At 40.8% G+C, this 14,628-nt stretch overlaps 1 protein-coding gene across 2 annotated transcripts in view; it reads right to left on the reverse strand.

Moving 5' to 3' along the window:
• Window positions 1–6,568: 6,568 nt before the first annotated feature.
• ST8SIA6 (ST8 alpha-N-acetyl-neuraminide alpha-2,8-sialyltransferase 6) overlaps window positions 6,569–14,628 on the reverse strand; it is a 44,982-nt gene continuing 36,922 nt past the window's right edge. For both annotated transcript variants that reach the window (XM_041408629.1, XM_041408628.1), the window contains exon 9: window positions 6,569–14,135. The gene's annotated coding sequence lies outside the window, so the exon portion shown is untranslated. The remainder of the gene's footprint in view (window positions 14,136–14,628) is intronic.

The following is a 14,628-nucleotide window of genomic DNA, read 5'->3' on the forward strand; positions in this document are numbered from 1 at the left end:
CCTGAGCCCCAAGAGGATGTGCCACTGAGTGCTGAGGGAGCTGGCTGATGTCGTTGTAAGGCCACCTTCAATTTTTCCGTCCCTTTCTTCTGATGGTTCTCATATTTCCATGCAAAACAATAGCCATCAGACTTCTCACTTCCCCTGTAATTCCCCTGTATTCCATATCATCAGCCTCCAGCTGGAGAGTTGCACTTAACTGCTTCAGAGATATGTTGACATTTAAGGTAAGGCATTATGTGGGTAAAATCCTACATGAATAAATTCTGCATTCTGTGGTCTGAAAGGAGCCTGCTGGAGCTGTTATGAGGGTAAGAAAGAGAAGCAGAGATGGTAAAAGTGCTGTAGGATGAGAAAAGGCAGATTTGTATAAAGGTTATAAAGGTTTGGAAAACCACTATTTTATGCATGAGACAAAACAAAGTACTGAACTGGGTTTCTACCTTTGTTCAAGCTCCTTTCCATGTGCACAAAGCAATTTCAAATAGAGGATTTGCTTTTCATCTCTCAAATATTATTTCTGTTCATCCAAGAAGCCCTTCCCCAAATGGACTGTATATCACTGGGGACCTGCTCTACACTCCAAAGGTTTTTTTCATGTAATAAATACTTGACATTTAGAAAAATCGCTTCTAAATTTACACAGTGCAGAGCTCACAGTTTGTGATTACCCTCTGAGCACCCTGAAGTGCCCGGTGCATAAATAAATATCTTTGCAAATAGATTCTCATTTATTAGTTTTGCAAGAGTATTTTCACTTCTTGGAGATGGATGATTACTACAGGATGAAAGAAGCACTTCTAGTTTAAAATTAATAGTAAGAAAATGGAGGGGAAAGACTGATCAAAAATGTTAAATCTCTCCCTAATGTTTTGATGTTTTCTATCTTTGTAATTTGAATTTCATAATAATAGTACCGTATGTCTAAACGGTCCAGTTGTGCTTTATGTCATAGCCAACCAAGCACAGACCTGTGAGAAACATCAGCAAGAGATAAACTGCCATTATCAGGGACAGGAAATACTGTCTGTCTGCAGGTCGTATATGGTCTCCATCACACAGGACATAAATAGACTTCAAGATGTACTATCTACTTCCATAACACTACTGGGAGATGAGCAAGCACTACTGTCCCCATTTCAGAGAGGGAATAATATAGGATTAAGTGCTTTGCCATAGAGAAAGCCAGGGATTGCTCTCTACTCCCGCTACATAAAAGCTGAAAAGTTCCCTACAAAGGCATCCTTCCATCTGAATTGCAATGCCACACCTCACTTCCAGGTGTGTGGAAAGTGAGACAAGATTCATGATGGCCATGAATTGCTTGGCACCTGTTCTCACTATCACCTGTGGATAGTGCCTGTGTTGTACCAGTACTGATGCAATCGATGGTGCCATGCAAGGATACAACCTTAACCAGTAAGTAAGGTGATCTTTTCACTTACTTTTGCTGCCAAAACCCTAAACCTCTTGTTCAAACTGTCTCTCTGCTGTCAGGGGGCGAGGTGCATAACAGCCTAGTGATAGATGGGATAAAGGGCCTGTTTCTGACTACAGAAGGCAGCCCAGATGGTTGCCCTGGGACAGGCTGGATAGGCCAGGCTTTTCTTCCATACAGACTGAGCCTTAGCAGCCAAAACCACAAGGGGTCAGAGATCCTTGGACAAGTGTCCAAAACCCTTGAGCCCAGGGCCTTCAGCTCAGGGAGTGCCTGTGTTTTTGCATGAAGTCTGTGAGTCAGTAGCAGTGATAGCCCTGATGATTCCAGCCCTTTGTTTTGGTTTAGGTGTGCCAGAACATTGTTTTTTGGCCAAGTTAACACTTTAGTGAAGCTAAAGATGTTTGATACTTTTTCTAACAAATGACAGATGAAGCCATGTGGAACATATCGAGGAAGGGGGTGTGGGGGGTGTCCCTGTTAGCACAAAGTCATGGTTTTACTACTGCTTACCTCTCCTGAGTGTGGCTATTCAGATTCAATGAATACTGCCCAGTCAAGCTTCATGACATTCTCTTTGCAGCATCGTGTTACACTGAGAGCTGGCCTCCAGGTTACTGTTGATTACCTCCAGGTTCTGGCACTGTCAGGAAGATCTCCATGGCTCCCTAAGTCCCTCAGACTCACAGTTACTTTATGCCCGGCTAATGAATTTATCCAAGTGAAGCAGTGAAAATCCCTAAGTGAAAGCTGTTTGACTTGCACTGCTAGATTGACAAACTAAGCTAAAGCCAAAGTACAATCGGATTAAACCACTTTTAATGTGTCTATTCAGGCTGCACAGCAGTTGGAGTACACAAACCCAACACTGATTTCAACAGTGAACATTTGATAAAGAGCTTTTACATTCTGATTAACTTTTTTGTGACTGTGAAAATTGTTTTAGAGGTCAAAGAAATTAAGTTCACTAGGTTTGTTATTCACAAAGGTTAATCTATACCTTTTTTCTTTCAAAGAATCCTTATCAACCTGATGTCATTATGTGCTGTCTCTAAGGGATGTTATATATTCTACTTAGCTACTCTTTCCCTGTTCATGAGGTGTGATGCCTCAAGGTAATGATCAGGCTTCAGTCAAGTCATGGCTGTGTGTGAATAAGGAAGGTGGTAACTCAGGCTGGGGTTGTGCCTGCATTTCACCCACTCCTTTAGGGTGGAACACTGAACTATGGGCCACTATAGCTACTCTACAGTCCCTCTATAAACCAGAGAATCTAGGATTTATCACAAGCTAATTTAGACACCTAAAACAAGCCAGTTGTATTATACTCCACTTCTCTCCACGACCATAAATGGAATCCACAGTGGTGACTCTGAACTGTAGTGATAACACCTGCAGTCAGTTCCATGGAAACCCCCTTTGGTGTGAAAATGCATCTACTTCAGTTCACTGCTGGACAGCATTGAACTCTTCAGCTGAACCATGCTTCCCTCTCTTCTTTTTCTTTTATCCTAGTCTGAGGTCACTTTGCAGTGATTTTTCATCTCAGCTGATCTCTTGCTGTCCGACTTTTGAAATTATCCTTAGCAAATCATTCAGCTCCTGCAGAGCACATACAACACAATCAGTATAATTACTTCATGTCATACCTCAGTTGTCTCTTCACTTTAATGGACTGCAAGTAAGATCAACTCAAAAAATGCTCCAAGTTAATGTTCTCATAGTTTCTGTTTTAGACTCTTCTGAAAGATGTTAAATGTATTCAGAAAAAGAGATTTCATTCTAGAAATTATCATCTGTATTACGGCAAAGCAAATAGGGCCAACTGAGTTCAGAGCTCTACGATTCAGGCACTGTTGAAAAAACCTTCAGTGTAGATAGGGAAAGTGTGGGACATGATGGGACTGACCAAGTAAATGTAGGTGTTTATGATGCAGAAATTTATATATAAAGTTGTACTCTGACTATGAAGAAGCCTCCTGTGCTTAAGGACCACGGAGCTGGAAACTGTGCATGGTGAGAAGAGTCTAGGGCGGGCTATTTCCTCCAATCACCTCAGCTTTACGGCAAGGTGAGGTGCCCATCTGCCTCCCACTCTCACCTATTCTGTGCTTCAACATGTTTGGCTTTTTAAAACACAGTTATTTTACACTAGCATTTGATGCAGACCTGTGAATTCAATGTCAGAGTACTGCAATCTTCCATTTTAGGTCACTCCCTCTGCCACTTAATAATTACACCCCCTCACCTTTCTTCATAACCTTTCTCCATGATGTATCACACACAAGCCTATCCAGAGTATCTTCAACCTTGTCTCTTACTCTTCTACTCCAATGCCTCAGAAAACATCATTGTTTTGGTGGTTTTTTTTTTTTTTTTTTTTTTTTTTTTAAGAGAACAAACTAATTTAAAATCCAGCTAGAGAGGAGTCCTTTGCTTCTCTTTTATGTCATAATCCAACTTCAGGACATTTACTGAGGCAGCATGCCACCACCCCCCTCAAGTCCTTCCTCTGCTACAGGTGACTCAGACCATCAATCATTCCCACCTTCCAGGCAGGATCCTCAGGGTGAGGTTGGTAGCAGCCCAGAGGCAGGAGCTGTGGCCATGCTCTGTGCACACAGTGGGAGGCTGCAGCCCACTCCTGGTGTCCTGCTTGGGCTCACAAAAGTTTTTGCATATTGTTCAAGAGAAACTATCAGTATTAAAGGGGCAGTTCAAGCTGAGAGACATTTACTGAGTGATTTTACATTATTAAAACTCTGCACATAATAAAAGAGCAAATTTTGTCCTTACAAAGATTAAAAGCTAAACAAAAACAACTAATGTCCCTGCAGGGTTGGATTTACACAAGCACCACTGGGCTTAAAATTCAGTCAGAATATTTTTGCCTTAACAGTCTCTCAAATTACCTAATAAAAGTAATTTAGATTATGAAAGTTATTCCATTTCTAATGCTTACATAATTTTCCTAGCACACACAGCATTTCTTCCTCCGATGACAGCAGCAGTATGTGAGCTCTTGGACTAATTCAGCTTTGCTTCCCTGTGCTGTAGAAAACAGCAGCTTAAATTCAGTCCTCACTGGGGTCCCTTTTTTTTCATTTACATGATAAAATATCTGCAGTGCTATACTTAAGAACTAATGCTTTCATTATGGTATCTCCATTAACCAGATGGTTCCATCTATCAGTCTGCAGCGGCCACGAGACCTTAACATTCCTATTTAGTATTAATTTGGTCTGCTGCAGAGTGAGGATGACACAGACACTTGATACAGGATGGAAGAGGCAAGCTAAAACTCAGGCATGTATCTCAAAACTCAGGCACATTTACTTACCAGAACTCGGGCACATTGGGATCCTTGACAAGGAGGCAATCTCTCCTCACCTTTTAAAATGCTGATATCTTCCTCAGCCTATTTGTGTATTTTTCCAGCTGCTGGCTGGGCTGCGGCTGTGATTTCCTAGCCCACTGCCACAGCTTTTAGCTTGTGGCCATGCTCTTCTTCTGGACTAAGCCAGTGCCCTCATGTTGTAAAATCTTCCCATGACATTTTTGCTTAACAAAGGCAAGATGAAAACCTCACCTGGTCTTGGACCATATAATTGCCCCTGGGAACATTCCTTCTAAAACTCTTCTAACACCAGTGACTGTTTCCCACTGCAGGAGTGCCATCTTGGACGTAGGTGCTCTGCCCCCAGGAGCGTGGTTTGAGCTTGGTGTGATCCAGAGGTACAGCAGCTGCAGGACAGGCACAACCTCAGAGCACAACCACTTCCCTCCCATTCCCCTCTTGTCCAGCTGACTTTTCCCAGACTGCCCCCCTTCTAAACAGCTGATAATAACAAGGTAATGCTTTGTCTGGAGCTGCACTCAGTTATTCTGTACTTGAGCCAAACAGGCCGAATCACCTGGCAGTGCTGCTCTTTCAACATTTGGCTGTTCATAAATATTTGAGATGGCTAAATTCAATCTAAGACACTCTCCTCAGCAGAAATCACACTTCTGATTTAGAACCTGCTCTGATTATGTGGACACATTTGCATCTGCGTCACTCATATATGCTATTCCAGCTGCCAGCACAGCAAACAAAGGAAACCCTTTGGTTCTCATCATCAGTGAAAGATTTATGCACTATGAGAAGGAGGTAGGCCACAAAGATCCAGATCTTAATCTTCAGGCAGAAGCCACTTGATGGTCCATGAGGCCAAATAAAAGCTTTCAGTTCTAAACCTCTGTTCTGCCTGCAATAAAATTTGGCAATTGCAGTTCAGTCCCTAGAGGGCCCTAAAGGATAACAGTCCTCCTCACAAAACAGCTGCATGTACGTATTTGACCTGATTTAACGAGGCAGTCAGCTTCTATTTGGAGAAGTCACAGTAAGTGGCACAGAAGTTCTATGACTGCCTTCTGCTCAAAAGTAAAAAGTAAATGCTTGGAGGCAAAATTCTTTCTCTGAACTCTATCTGTTTGAAATTCATTCACTACAAGTATCTTTGTATATGACCAAAACCTATATTAAGAAAAATTCCCAACATAAGTGCCTAAAATATGCATAGTAATCTACTAGATACACATCTATCAGACATGTAGTCATGGTCAGTATTTTGTATAAAAAAACTTTTGCATCTGTTGTTTAAACATTTTCCATTAAACATTGTTTTTGAAATGTTTAGTTATTTTTAGAGATATTTTCAGATTTAAGAGATATTTTCAGAAGATGGTAACAACTGTGTTTTCTTGCTTGGTTCCTTTCCATGTTTGATGTTTCTTCAATAAATAATTTTTGAAAGTATTTCAAGTCTATACTTCAAGTATTAGAAGTAACAAAAGAAGATGGTTAATTATGTTGCCATTCAAGAACAGAAAAGACTGAAATCACTTAAAGGTACCATTTAAGCAATAGATATTTACACATGCACCAGTGCCCCAATCCCCTATACTTGCCTTTAAGCACAGCTTGCTTTTTTCCTTGCACGATTTTAAGGAACTGTCTACATTTCTACTGTCAGTTGCTAATACTGTTCAAGAGGATTCAGACTAATTCATTTTATATGCTGCTGCCTCAGGAGACATATTTTTGGTTGTTTAATTTCAGGAATTCACAAAAGAAAAAACCCACCACAATTATGCCTAATAAGTCTTTATTTCCAAACGTAAATTGCAAAAATATTCTATTACAGAACAGGTAACAAGTACAGAATTCTAAGTATGCCTTATAACAATGAAACCATTGCCTCTTTGACCAAAAAAATCATCAGGCACTTAAAACAGGAAAACAAAGTACAAATTAAACCAGCTGTAACAGATGACTCAACGATACAACTTCATCTTGGTTTTCTGTAATAAAAGCACAGACATGGCTGAGGGGCTCCTGCCTCCTCCTAAACCCTGCGCAGAGACATTTCTATGTTACACTGCACACATTCTACTCAGACAATATCAAGCTCACATCTGAAAACATAAATAAGTTCAGCACTGAGAGAATTTGAGGAACCTTTTTGGAACAGCAGTAGCAGAGCCTACACTAGCAGCTTCAGAGAGCTTGGTGCATGTGGAGGAGCACAATTATACCAGCCCCACGGGGGAGTAAGCTCTGCTTTGACAATTGCATTGCAAAGAATGGAGCTGAAATGAATGCAAACAATACACATTTTAAGAGACAATGAAACCTCTGGGCAAAAGCTATCATGGTTACATTACATTTTGGCACATGGACCAGTCTCTGAAAAGCCACACATTTGCCATCACAGAGGAGCAGCCCTGTGCAGGACCTCTCCATTCACCTGTTTTGTCCCTTGCAAATCTGGAACTAAATCAGAAGCAGAGGTTGCCTATTAGGCCTGTCTTAGAAAGGTAAATCTAAGATGCAAGTGTCCAAATGACTAAAAAAAATACTCCTCCAGAAACCAGTCAAATACACTTAAAATTATTTTGGCATGTGTGACTGTTTTTTAGGTGGCATTATGTAACTTCCCACACACTTTACTCTGGTGGCATTAAACAAGAAGAATATTTAAAATTATTTTAATTAGGTACTCAAAAGAATATCAAGGACATTAACATAAAGAATACATATGAAGCCTCTATATAAATAGTACTTATAACAATGCAGAAATGTCAGCTGTTATACTTCAATGTCACAAGATATCAGGAATGGGTTAGTATTGTAAACACTGACAAGAAACAGACCAAGGAGGAAGTGTTTTTAGGGAAGCCAAGTCAAGAGGTGAGAAGCCTAGCATGCTGTTGGCCTACAGACTTGCTGTGAACAATCTCCTCTTGTCAGGGACTAAAATGAACAGTGAGGAATTTAAACCCAGCAATATTGACAATAGGCTATCCTGTCACAACCATTTGCATTATTCATTCTGATGGGCTCTTGCCTTGAAACCATGATGGGATCATTAAATACTTCCATCATGCACTGCTAGTTTTCTCCCTCACTGGAGAAAAGAGGGATGAAACAAAGACACAGAAGTACCAGGTGCAACAACAAACACTGATGTATTGCTGAAGGTACACCAGAATTAGCAAAAGACAGACTTGAATGTTCTTTTGATGGCAATATGAGGATGCTGGCTCCAGTCACAGCCAGTCTTCACCCTTAAACCAGCATCTGCCAGCACCTGCCACCCAAGGGCAGTTACTGCCCGTGCTCAGAGTGATGAGAGCTCAATCACCATCACAGTGCTACGCTGACTCCTTGCTCGATGGCAAACTCAAGCTGATGTTCTCCCATCGTGTTAAGCTCTTGCTGCACTGCTGGAATCTCATCACCGAGAGCACACTGACACTTACTCCTGTAGCTGTAACCCAGTAACCCCGGGGCACTCCCCTGGTGAGCTGTGTTCCCAGAATAGGAAGGTATTCTGAAATGTGCCCTTATGAAAGGAGACCACTACATAACAGCAACAGTCCCTTTGTTCAGTGGCATGCTGCAGAGTATTTCTGCTCTACTTGATCATAATGATAATTTTGAGCCAATTAAATACTTTATGAAAATCTGGAACAAAGGTTAATAAATATAAATCTGCCCACTTGTTGTATGCTGTGGGTGAAAAGCCTTAAGGATTTCCCCAGAGTACCCTGAGAGATTGGCTGCATTTGAAATTTTTTCTGTCCAGAAACTCAAAGAAGGATGATCCTGTCTAAAATAACAGAATTCAAAATAAGGAGAGTCAGACCTTCTAAAGTAACTACATGCCCCCTTATCACTGTTGTTGGTGGAGATTAAAGAGATTAAAGAGATCTGCTGCTTAAGTCATCACCACAGGATGAAGGATTACCTGGCTTTGAATATGTTCAGCTAAGTTGTCTTTAACTAAAAGGCTCACGTCTACTGCTTCAGAGCATGCAGCAAGTGGCTATCAGCTGTTTGAGTTAGAGCTGTTGCAGAATAAAGCACTCCACAGAATATTCCTTGGGTTTGATCTCACAGACTCCTCTATACAGGTGGATGTGTGCTTTGTGGACCTGAGTGTCCCTGGAGGAGCTAATGCCTGGATATTCAGAACCTCCCTCCGCAAATTTGTCACAGCAGTGCAAGGGACAGGACAAAAAAAAGATCTGTAGGTCAAATGGATTTAAACCTAGATTGCTGTGTTAGGCTGCAGCTCCACCAGAGAGTCTGTGCAGGCTCAAGGTATACATGCTCAAATAACCCAGATGAATTAACTGATCCAGATATTTGCACTAAATAAAATCAACTAGTACCTAACAACAGGAATATTTTGCTAATAATTTAGAGAGCCACAGAAGGTCAGAAGTCACCTAGATAATTTAATTTCTTTTCCTGAGTCACTCAAGACAGACAATTTCATCTTTTGTCAAACATGGTGGTATGTAAGTCATCTCACTACTGTACAAAGGAAAGAGAATCAAAGTGAGAGTAACTGGTTTCAACCCCCTCAGACCTCGTTCACCTCTGTTCTCTGTAGATGCTGTTTTAGATGCTGGGATTAGAAGAGGCTGAACACAAAGGAATGCTGAATAACAATCAAGTTTATGCAAGTTTACCACCAGTGAACTGAGAATTTTTTCTGCTTGTCATTTCTGCATCTGCTGGGGTCACCAGCTTGCTAAAATGACTGTAATAGGAAAGAGAGAATGGTGAACAATAATCAGCAGTGTAGGCACTGTAGTCTTTAGTGTAGATGCCTTAAGCACATTCTAGCACCACAGGGAGAGATGGGCTCCAGCCCACCAGAACAGCTGCTGTGCTGCCAATCCCCCTTGCAGGGGCCCATCTCTCCCTTCTGACCAGGCAGGCCCTCAGAGATGTTACCTTCTGAACTTGGTCATGCTTTCAGGGGACCACTGGGTCTGTCCAACAACTGTCAGATGACAAAAGGCACCTGTTGTGTCCCTACAATCCCACCTGCATGGCCTTACCCCCTCCTTTGCTTTGACTGTGAAATTCCCCTGTCTCTTGGCATGAACCAATTTTCTCATTCTGTTGCCACGGTAGGGTTTTGCCATCTCAGGGTGCCAAAAGAGCTCGGTGTTGGACAGACCAAGGCCAGACACAGGGAAGTGGGCAGCAAAAACATGGGGACTGGACCTTGCAGCCATTCCAGCTTAAGTCACTATGGAGCTACAGACCAACTTTAGTACCTGCAGTTAGGCAATGTGAATATCACACCAAGCTGCCTCCCTTCAGGTGCAAATCCAGTCATTTACAGCACGTTTTCCTATGCTGCAAGCATAGCAGTGTTTGACTCACAGTCACACAAACTCCCTAAGACACTGAACAGGGCTGCATAGCACTCCACAGGGTAAAGAGACAAATAACCAACTCAAGGCAGCACTGGATCCTGAAGGAGGATGCAACATTAGAGATTCAGAAGAGAAAAAGGAATAAAAGCAGCAAGGCAGGCTTTAATCTAATGATGCTGTGATGCAGTCGTGCAAGGACACTGTCAGCTTCTGCAAAGGTACAGTGGAAATATTAGCACACTGTCAGTGTTTCTATCTTTAGAAAACTATTTAATCTCAACATTCATTCCACAGTGTGTGACAGCACTGAAGGTCCACAAACCCTCAAAATAAATATTCCTGATGTGAAATAGAGGGAACTGAAAGGTCCTTACTAACCTTTTGGTCAAGAAGCCTTAATCCAAACTGATGTTGGCTCAGTCTTGCAAAAGTGGCATAAACATTCCCAGCCAGGTACAAAATCCATTTATTATTATTAACCTGGCACAGGTGTAAAATAAATGAGAACTAATGCATTCAGCTACCCAAGACAACATCATTTCCCACAGTGAGTGTACTTCAGCAAGTCTTGATCAATCCGATGGTACCCTGTGATGCAGAAATGCCACTATTAACTTGCCCAGGCTGCATCCGAATTAACGTGACCCAGCCACTGGGCACACAGCACCAGTAGCTATAACAAAGCTGAGGACAATGTCTGCTCTCCTGCAGAGGGAAGTGGATGCAACTAACATCTCCTACTAACTTCATGTCTGGAGCAAAGCCTGAGGATCTTAATCTAAAGTTTAATAGTGTATATTTTTATTCTATGGAGAGCTAAGAGCATTTGTAGGAGAGAGTAGGAAAGGTCAACAATTCCTTCAAGCATTTCTTCTCACCCCTGTGGTCCACATAAATCACTGAGAGCCCTGAGAGCATGGAAGATCAGGTCTTCAAGTCATTGGCAAGTTTAAACTTTGCATAAACAGTGCTAAAATGAGTGGCTGTCCATACTACAGAAATTTCCATTTGCTCTCAATTGTGAGTGCTACATCACATCCCTTCAGTTAAGACCTCTTTTCATCAAGGAAGCCAGAACAGATTTCCTTTTTTTGGCTAAACCTCTCTTAAAACCTATTCTGATGATCTTTCCGGTAACGCTAACACATGTTTTTTTCAAATAATGTAGCTGCACAGAAATAGTTCTGATACACAGTAACTTCAGCTCTTTGTGGTGTGTCATGGCACACTGTTTACATTTATTCACTGAGACAGTGCCACATGAAACTAACAAATGCTTTTGAAAAAAGTTGCTGCAAATAAATTTGATTTTCTCCTCTCCCCATCTTCTACTTCACACAACCAGGTTTTGCCCCTTTACTCAGGCTGAGTAGTTAACTGAATTTAGTCTGAGCAAAGAATGATCTTGCATTATCTCTATGTGCACACAGAGCACTTGCAATTGTTCCGAATACTATGTAAGAACCTGCAAAAGATGTATGCATTTCCCCAAGACAAACCATGTAGCTGCTACACAGCCAAGATCACCTCACTGCTCTACACCAGACCGGAGTAAGTCACAGTCCTTACATGAACACATGTGTGCCTTTGTCTGCCTGGATGAAATGCAGCAGGGTTGTCCTCAACCTCAACTGTTTGCATCACCCAAAGGACAACTACATCACTTTGCACAGCTTCTATTAAAAACACTCCATGTGAGCGATTTTTAGCAGAGGAGATGCTCTTTTGGGAGCAAATTTGTCTTTCATGTATAACTAGGATGTTGCAATACGCAATCATCCATAACACTCATAATGTGGGTGCAGGTTCTTTCAGCAGCCAGCTCTCTGCACAAGAACAGCAGATACTGTGGCCAGAAAATGGCAAAAATCTCACAGCTGGGGAAGAAAAAAATGTGGATTGTGATGCTGGAACTAGAACAGATCACAGTCAATCAAACCCCTGTGCTCCCCTTTTCCAGTTACCAGCTGGTAATGCAGATGGACTCATCAGCTCAATTCTGCTGTCTTTGTTTCTGTTAAAGGCTCTACTGACACTCAGAGGTCAGTAGTAGTGGCATCAGTTATTGCCTCAAAGCACTGTATATTTTTTACCCCTTTTTTCAAAAATGGACTTTATTGCTCATAATTGCAGTCAGAATTTATGAACACTTCTGCTTGGGTAGGAGTAATACTGGATTCTGATATCATTATTTCTGGAAATGGAAACACATTCAGCATCTGGAAATCCAGATGCTGAATGTGTTTCAATCAATAGACCTGTAACCATAATGATTGATTCTAATACTTCCAGGAGTGTTTGTGTGATTATAAAACTCCTGCAAGGTAAGCATTCAAATATTACAATACAGTAATGCTCTTATGAAGTATAAATTTAAAAGGCTTTTCTGAACCTTATTTTATAAGGTCCAATTCATTTAAGTGGGATTTTTTTTTTTTTTAGATATAATCCTCAAAGAGTGAATACTGAATGCTCTTTAAATCAGTTGATTTGGGATTTAATGTTGCAGCAGAAAAAGGAATTTTACTAAACAAAATACCTGATAGTATCTGAGTGTAAAAGAAGGACACTCTATGTTTGAACTAACCATTCAAAGGACTCTCAAAAGAGTCGCTGAAACTCTTATCAGAATCTGGTTATTACCATTTTTAAATTTTGTTTGCTTGCTTGGCTGGAGGTTTTTTTTTCTGCAGTAGAACATATAAGCATATAAGGAGTAATAATTAGGGTACAACTGCTTGTCAAAGCTCCTGTAAATGTTGAAGTAATTCTTTCCACTGGGCTGATATTTCACTTTCTCTCACTGCAGGATGTTGCTCCATATGTGTTCTTGGACCATATGGAAAATTTAAAGAACTACACAGGTTATAAATTAGGGGAAGTAGTCAGTTTTCTCATACATCCTGGTGTAGAAGAGCTTGGGGTTGATGGTAAGAGGAACATTCTTCTAATAATGCTTAGTGTAGTTTCACTGTCTGTAGTCCCATATGAATACAAGCTATACTACATGAAAAGAAATTGAATTATAGGCTTGGTACCCATCATCTTTCTAATGGAAATTCCATCTCATGTATGAGCCAAGACACAGAACTGGAACAGAAGAATGTGTGCAAAGTCATGCCCTACCAGGACCCTGGGGATTTTAGTGTGGAACCAGTTTCACTGTCCTCATTTGGAGCTTAACTGGACCTTAGACTGGAACACAAGCAAGTAGAGTGGTTATAAATAATTATAAAGCTCTGGTCCTTCATATACTTGTTCTCAGAATTAACATCACTCATATGAGTGATCCCATTAAATCCACAGCATCATCTATTGCTCACAAAATGAAAGCACATTAAATCCACAGCACTACTTACTGCTCACAGAATGAAAGCCCATAAACCACTTAACTACCTCTGACCTGAGGGATTTTCTCATCTGTGCACCCTGGGACAAACTAACAATTCCATGGCTCTGAATTAATTACTCCTCTGCAGCTCTTCTCATCACTTCTCTCATGCAGAAAAATGCCAGTATTTACAGGATGAAGTTCTTAATTGAAAATGTTCACTGCCAACTCATGCAGCCATCATACAGAGACTATTGCCTATACTATGTGATATCAACAAAACCAGAGATCTTATGTCAAAATATTTTAATGATCCCCTAGAAGCAAAACATGATGAATGTCACATATTGCCACCATCCTGAGATTGTGCTTTGCTACCATTAAGCCAGCAGTAAGGAGTTTCAGAATTTTTCAGATAATTGTTACTTTTTATTTTAAAAAATGATCACTCCAATTTTTTTTAAATGTAGCAGTCACTGTGTGAAAAAAATCACTCCCTTTTCTCCCCAAGTGTAAAATATTTCTCTATTGTAGCATTATTGTAGAACTGTGTTATATGCAGTTAATGCTCACAAAATCACATCAGATCAAATCCAACACCGAACTGCTGAGATATACACAAATTGTCTCCTTAGGATCATCACCCTGAAATTAAAACAATAAAATATGTTATTGGTATTTCTTGTTTAGTAGAAAAACCTGCTTGTTATACTTGAAATAAGCCAATAGTTTAGTCTTTGTATGCACTACACCTTCTGCATCAGCTTTTCATCTGTATTTCAGGCTGTGAGTCTGTGAGATCTGTTATACAGAATCGCAGGCTCTCAGAATTCCCCTGGCTAAACTGGAATGCTCGTGCCTGGTCTAACTTGAGCATCTGCTCTTTCTAAAGCAGGACTCCTTCATTTGGATACCCCCAGAACCACTCACACTTATCCCAGCTGGTCCACACTCTTCAGGCTTCCTAAGCTAACCAAGGCCAGGTCTAGCCAGTATCGTCATGGGGACACGTCCATTGGTAATTTGAATACGGATATGCTCTAAATTATATTATCTTACTCATATTTTGAAATCGCCAGAGATTGCAATTATTCTGTTTCCTCAACAGGATATTTCTGCTGTGGAAAACCAAAACAAA

The sequence above is a fragment of the Onychostruthus taczanowskii genome, unplaced genomic scaffold, assembly GCF_017590055.1.
Source record: "Onychostruthus taczanowskii isolate IOZ18803 unplaced genomic scaffold, ASM1759005v1 scaffold3, whole genome shotgun sequence".
NCBI classification, from domain to species: Eukaryota; Metazoa; Chordata; class Aves; order Passeriformes; family Passeridae; genus Onychostruthus; species Onychostruthus taczanowskii.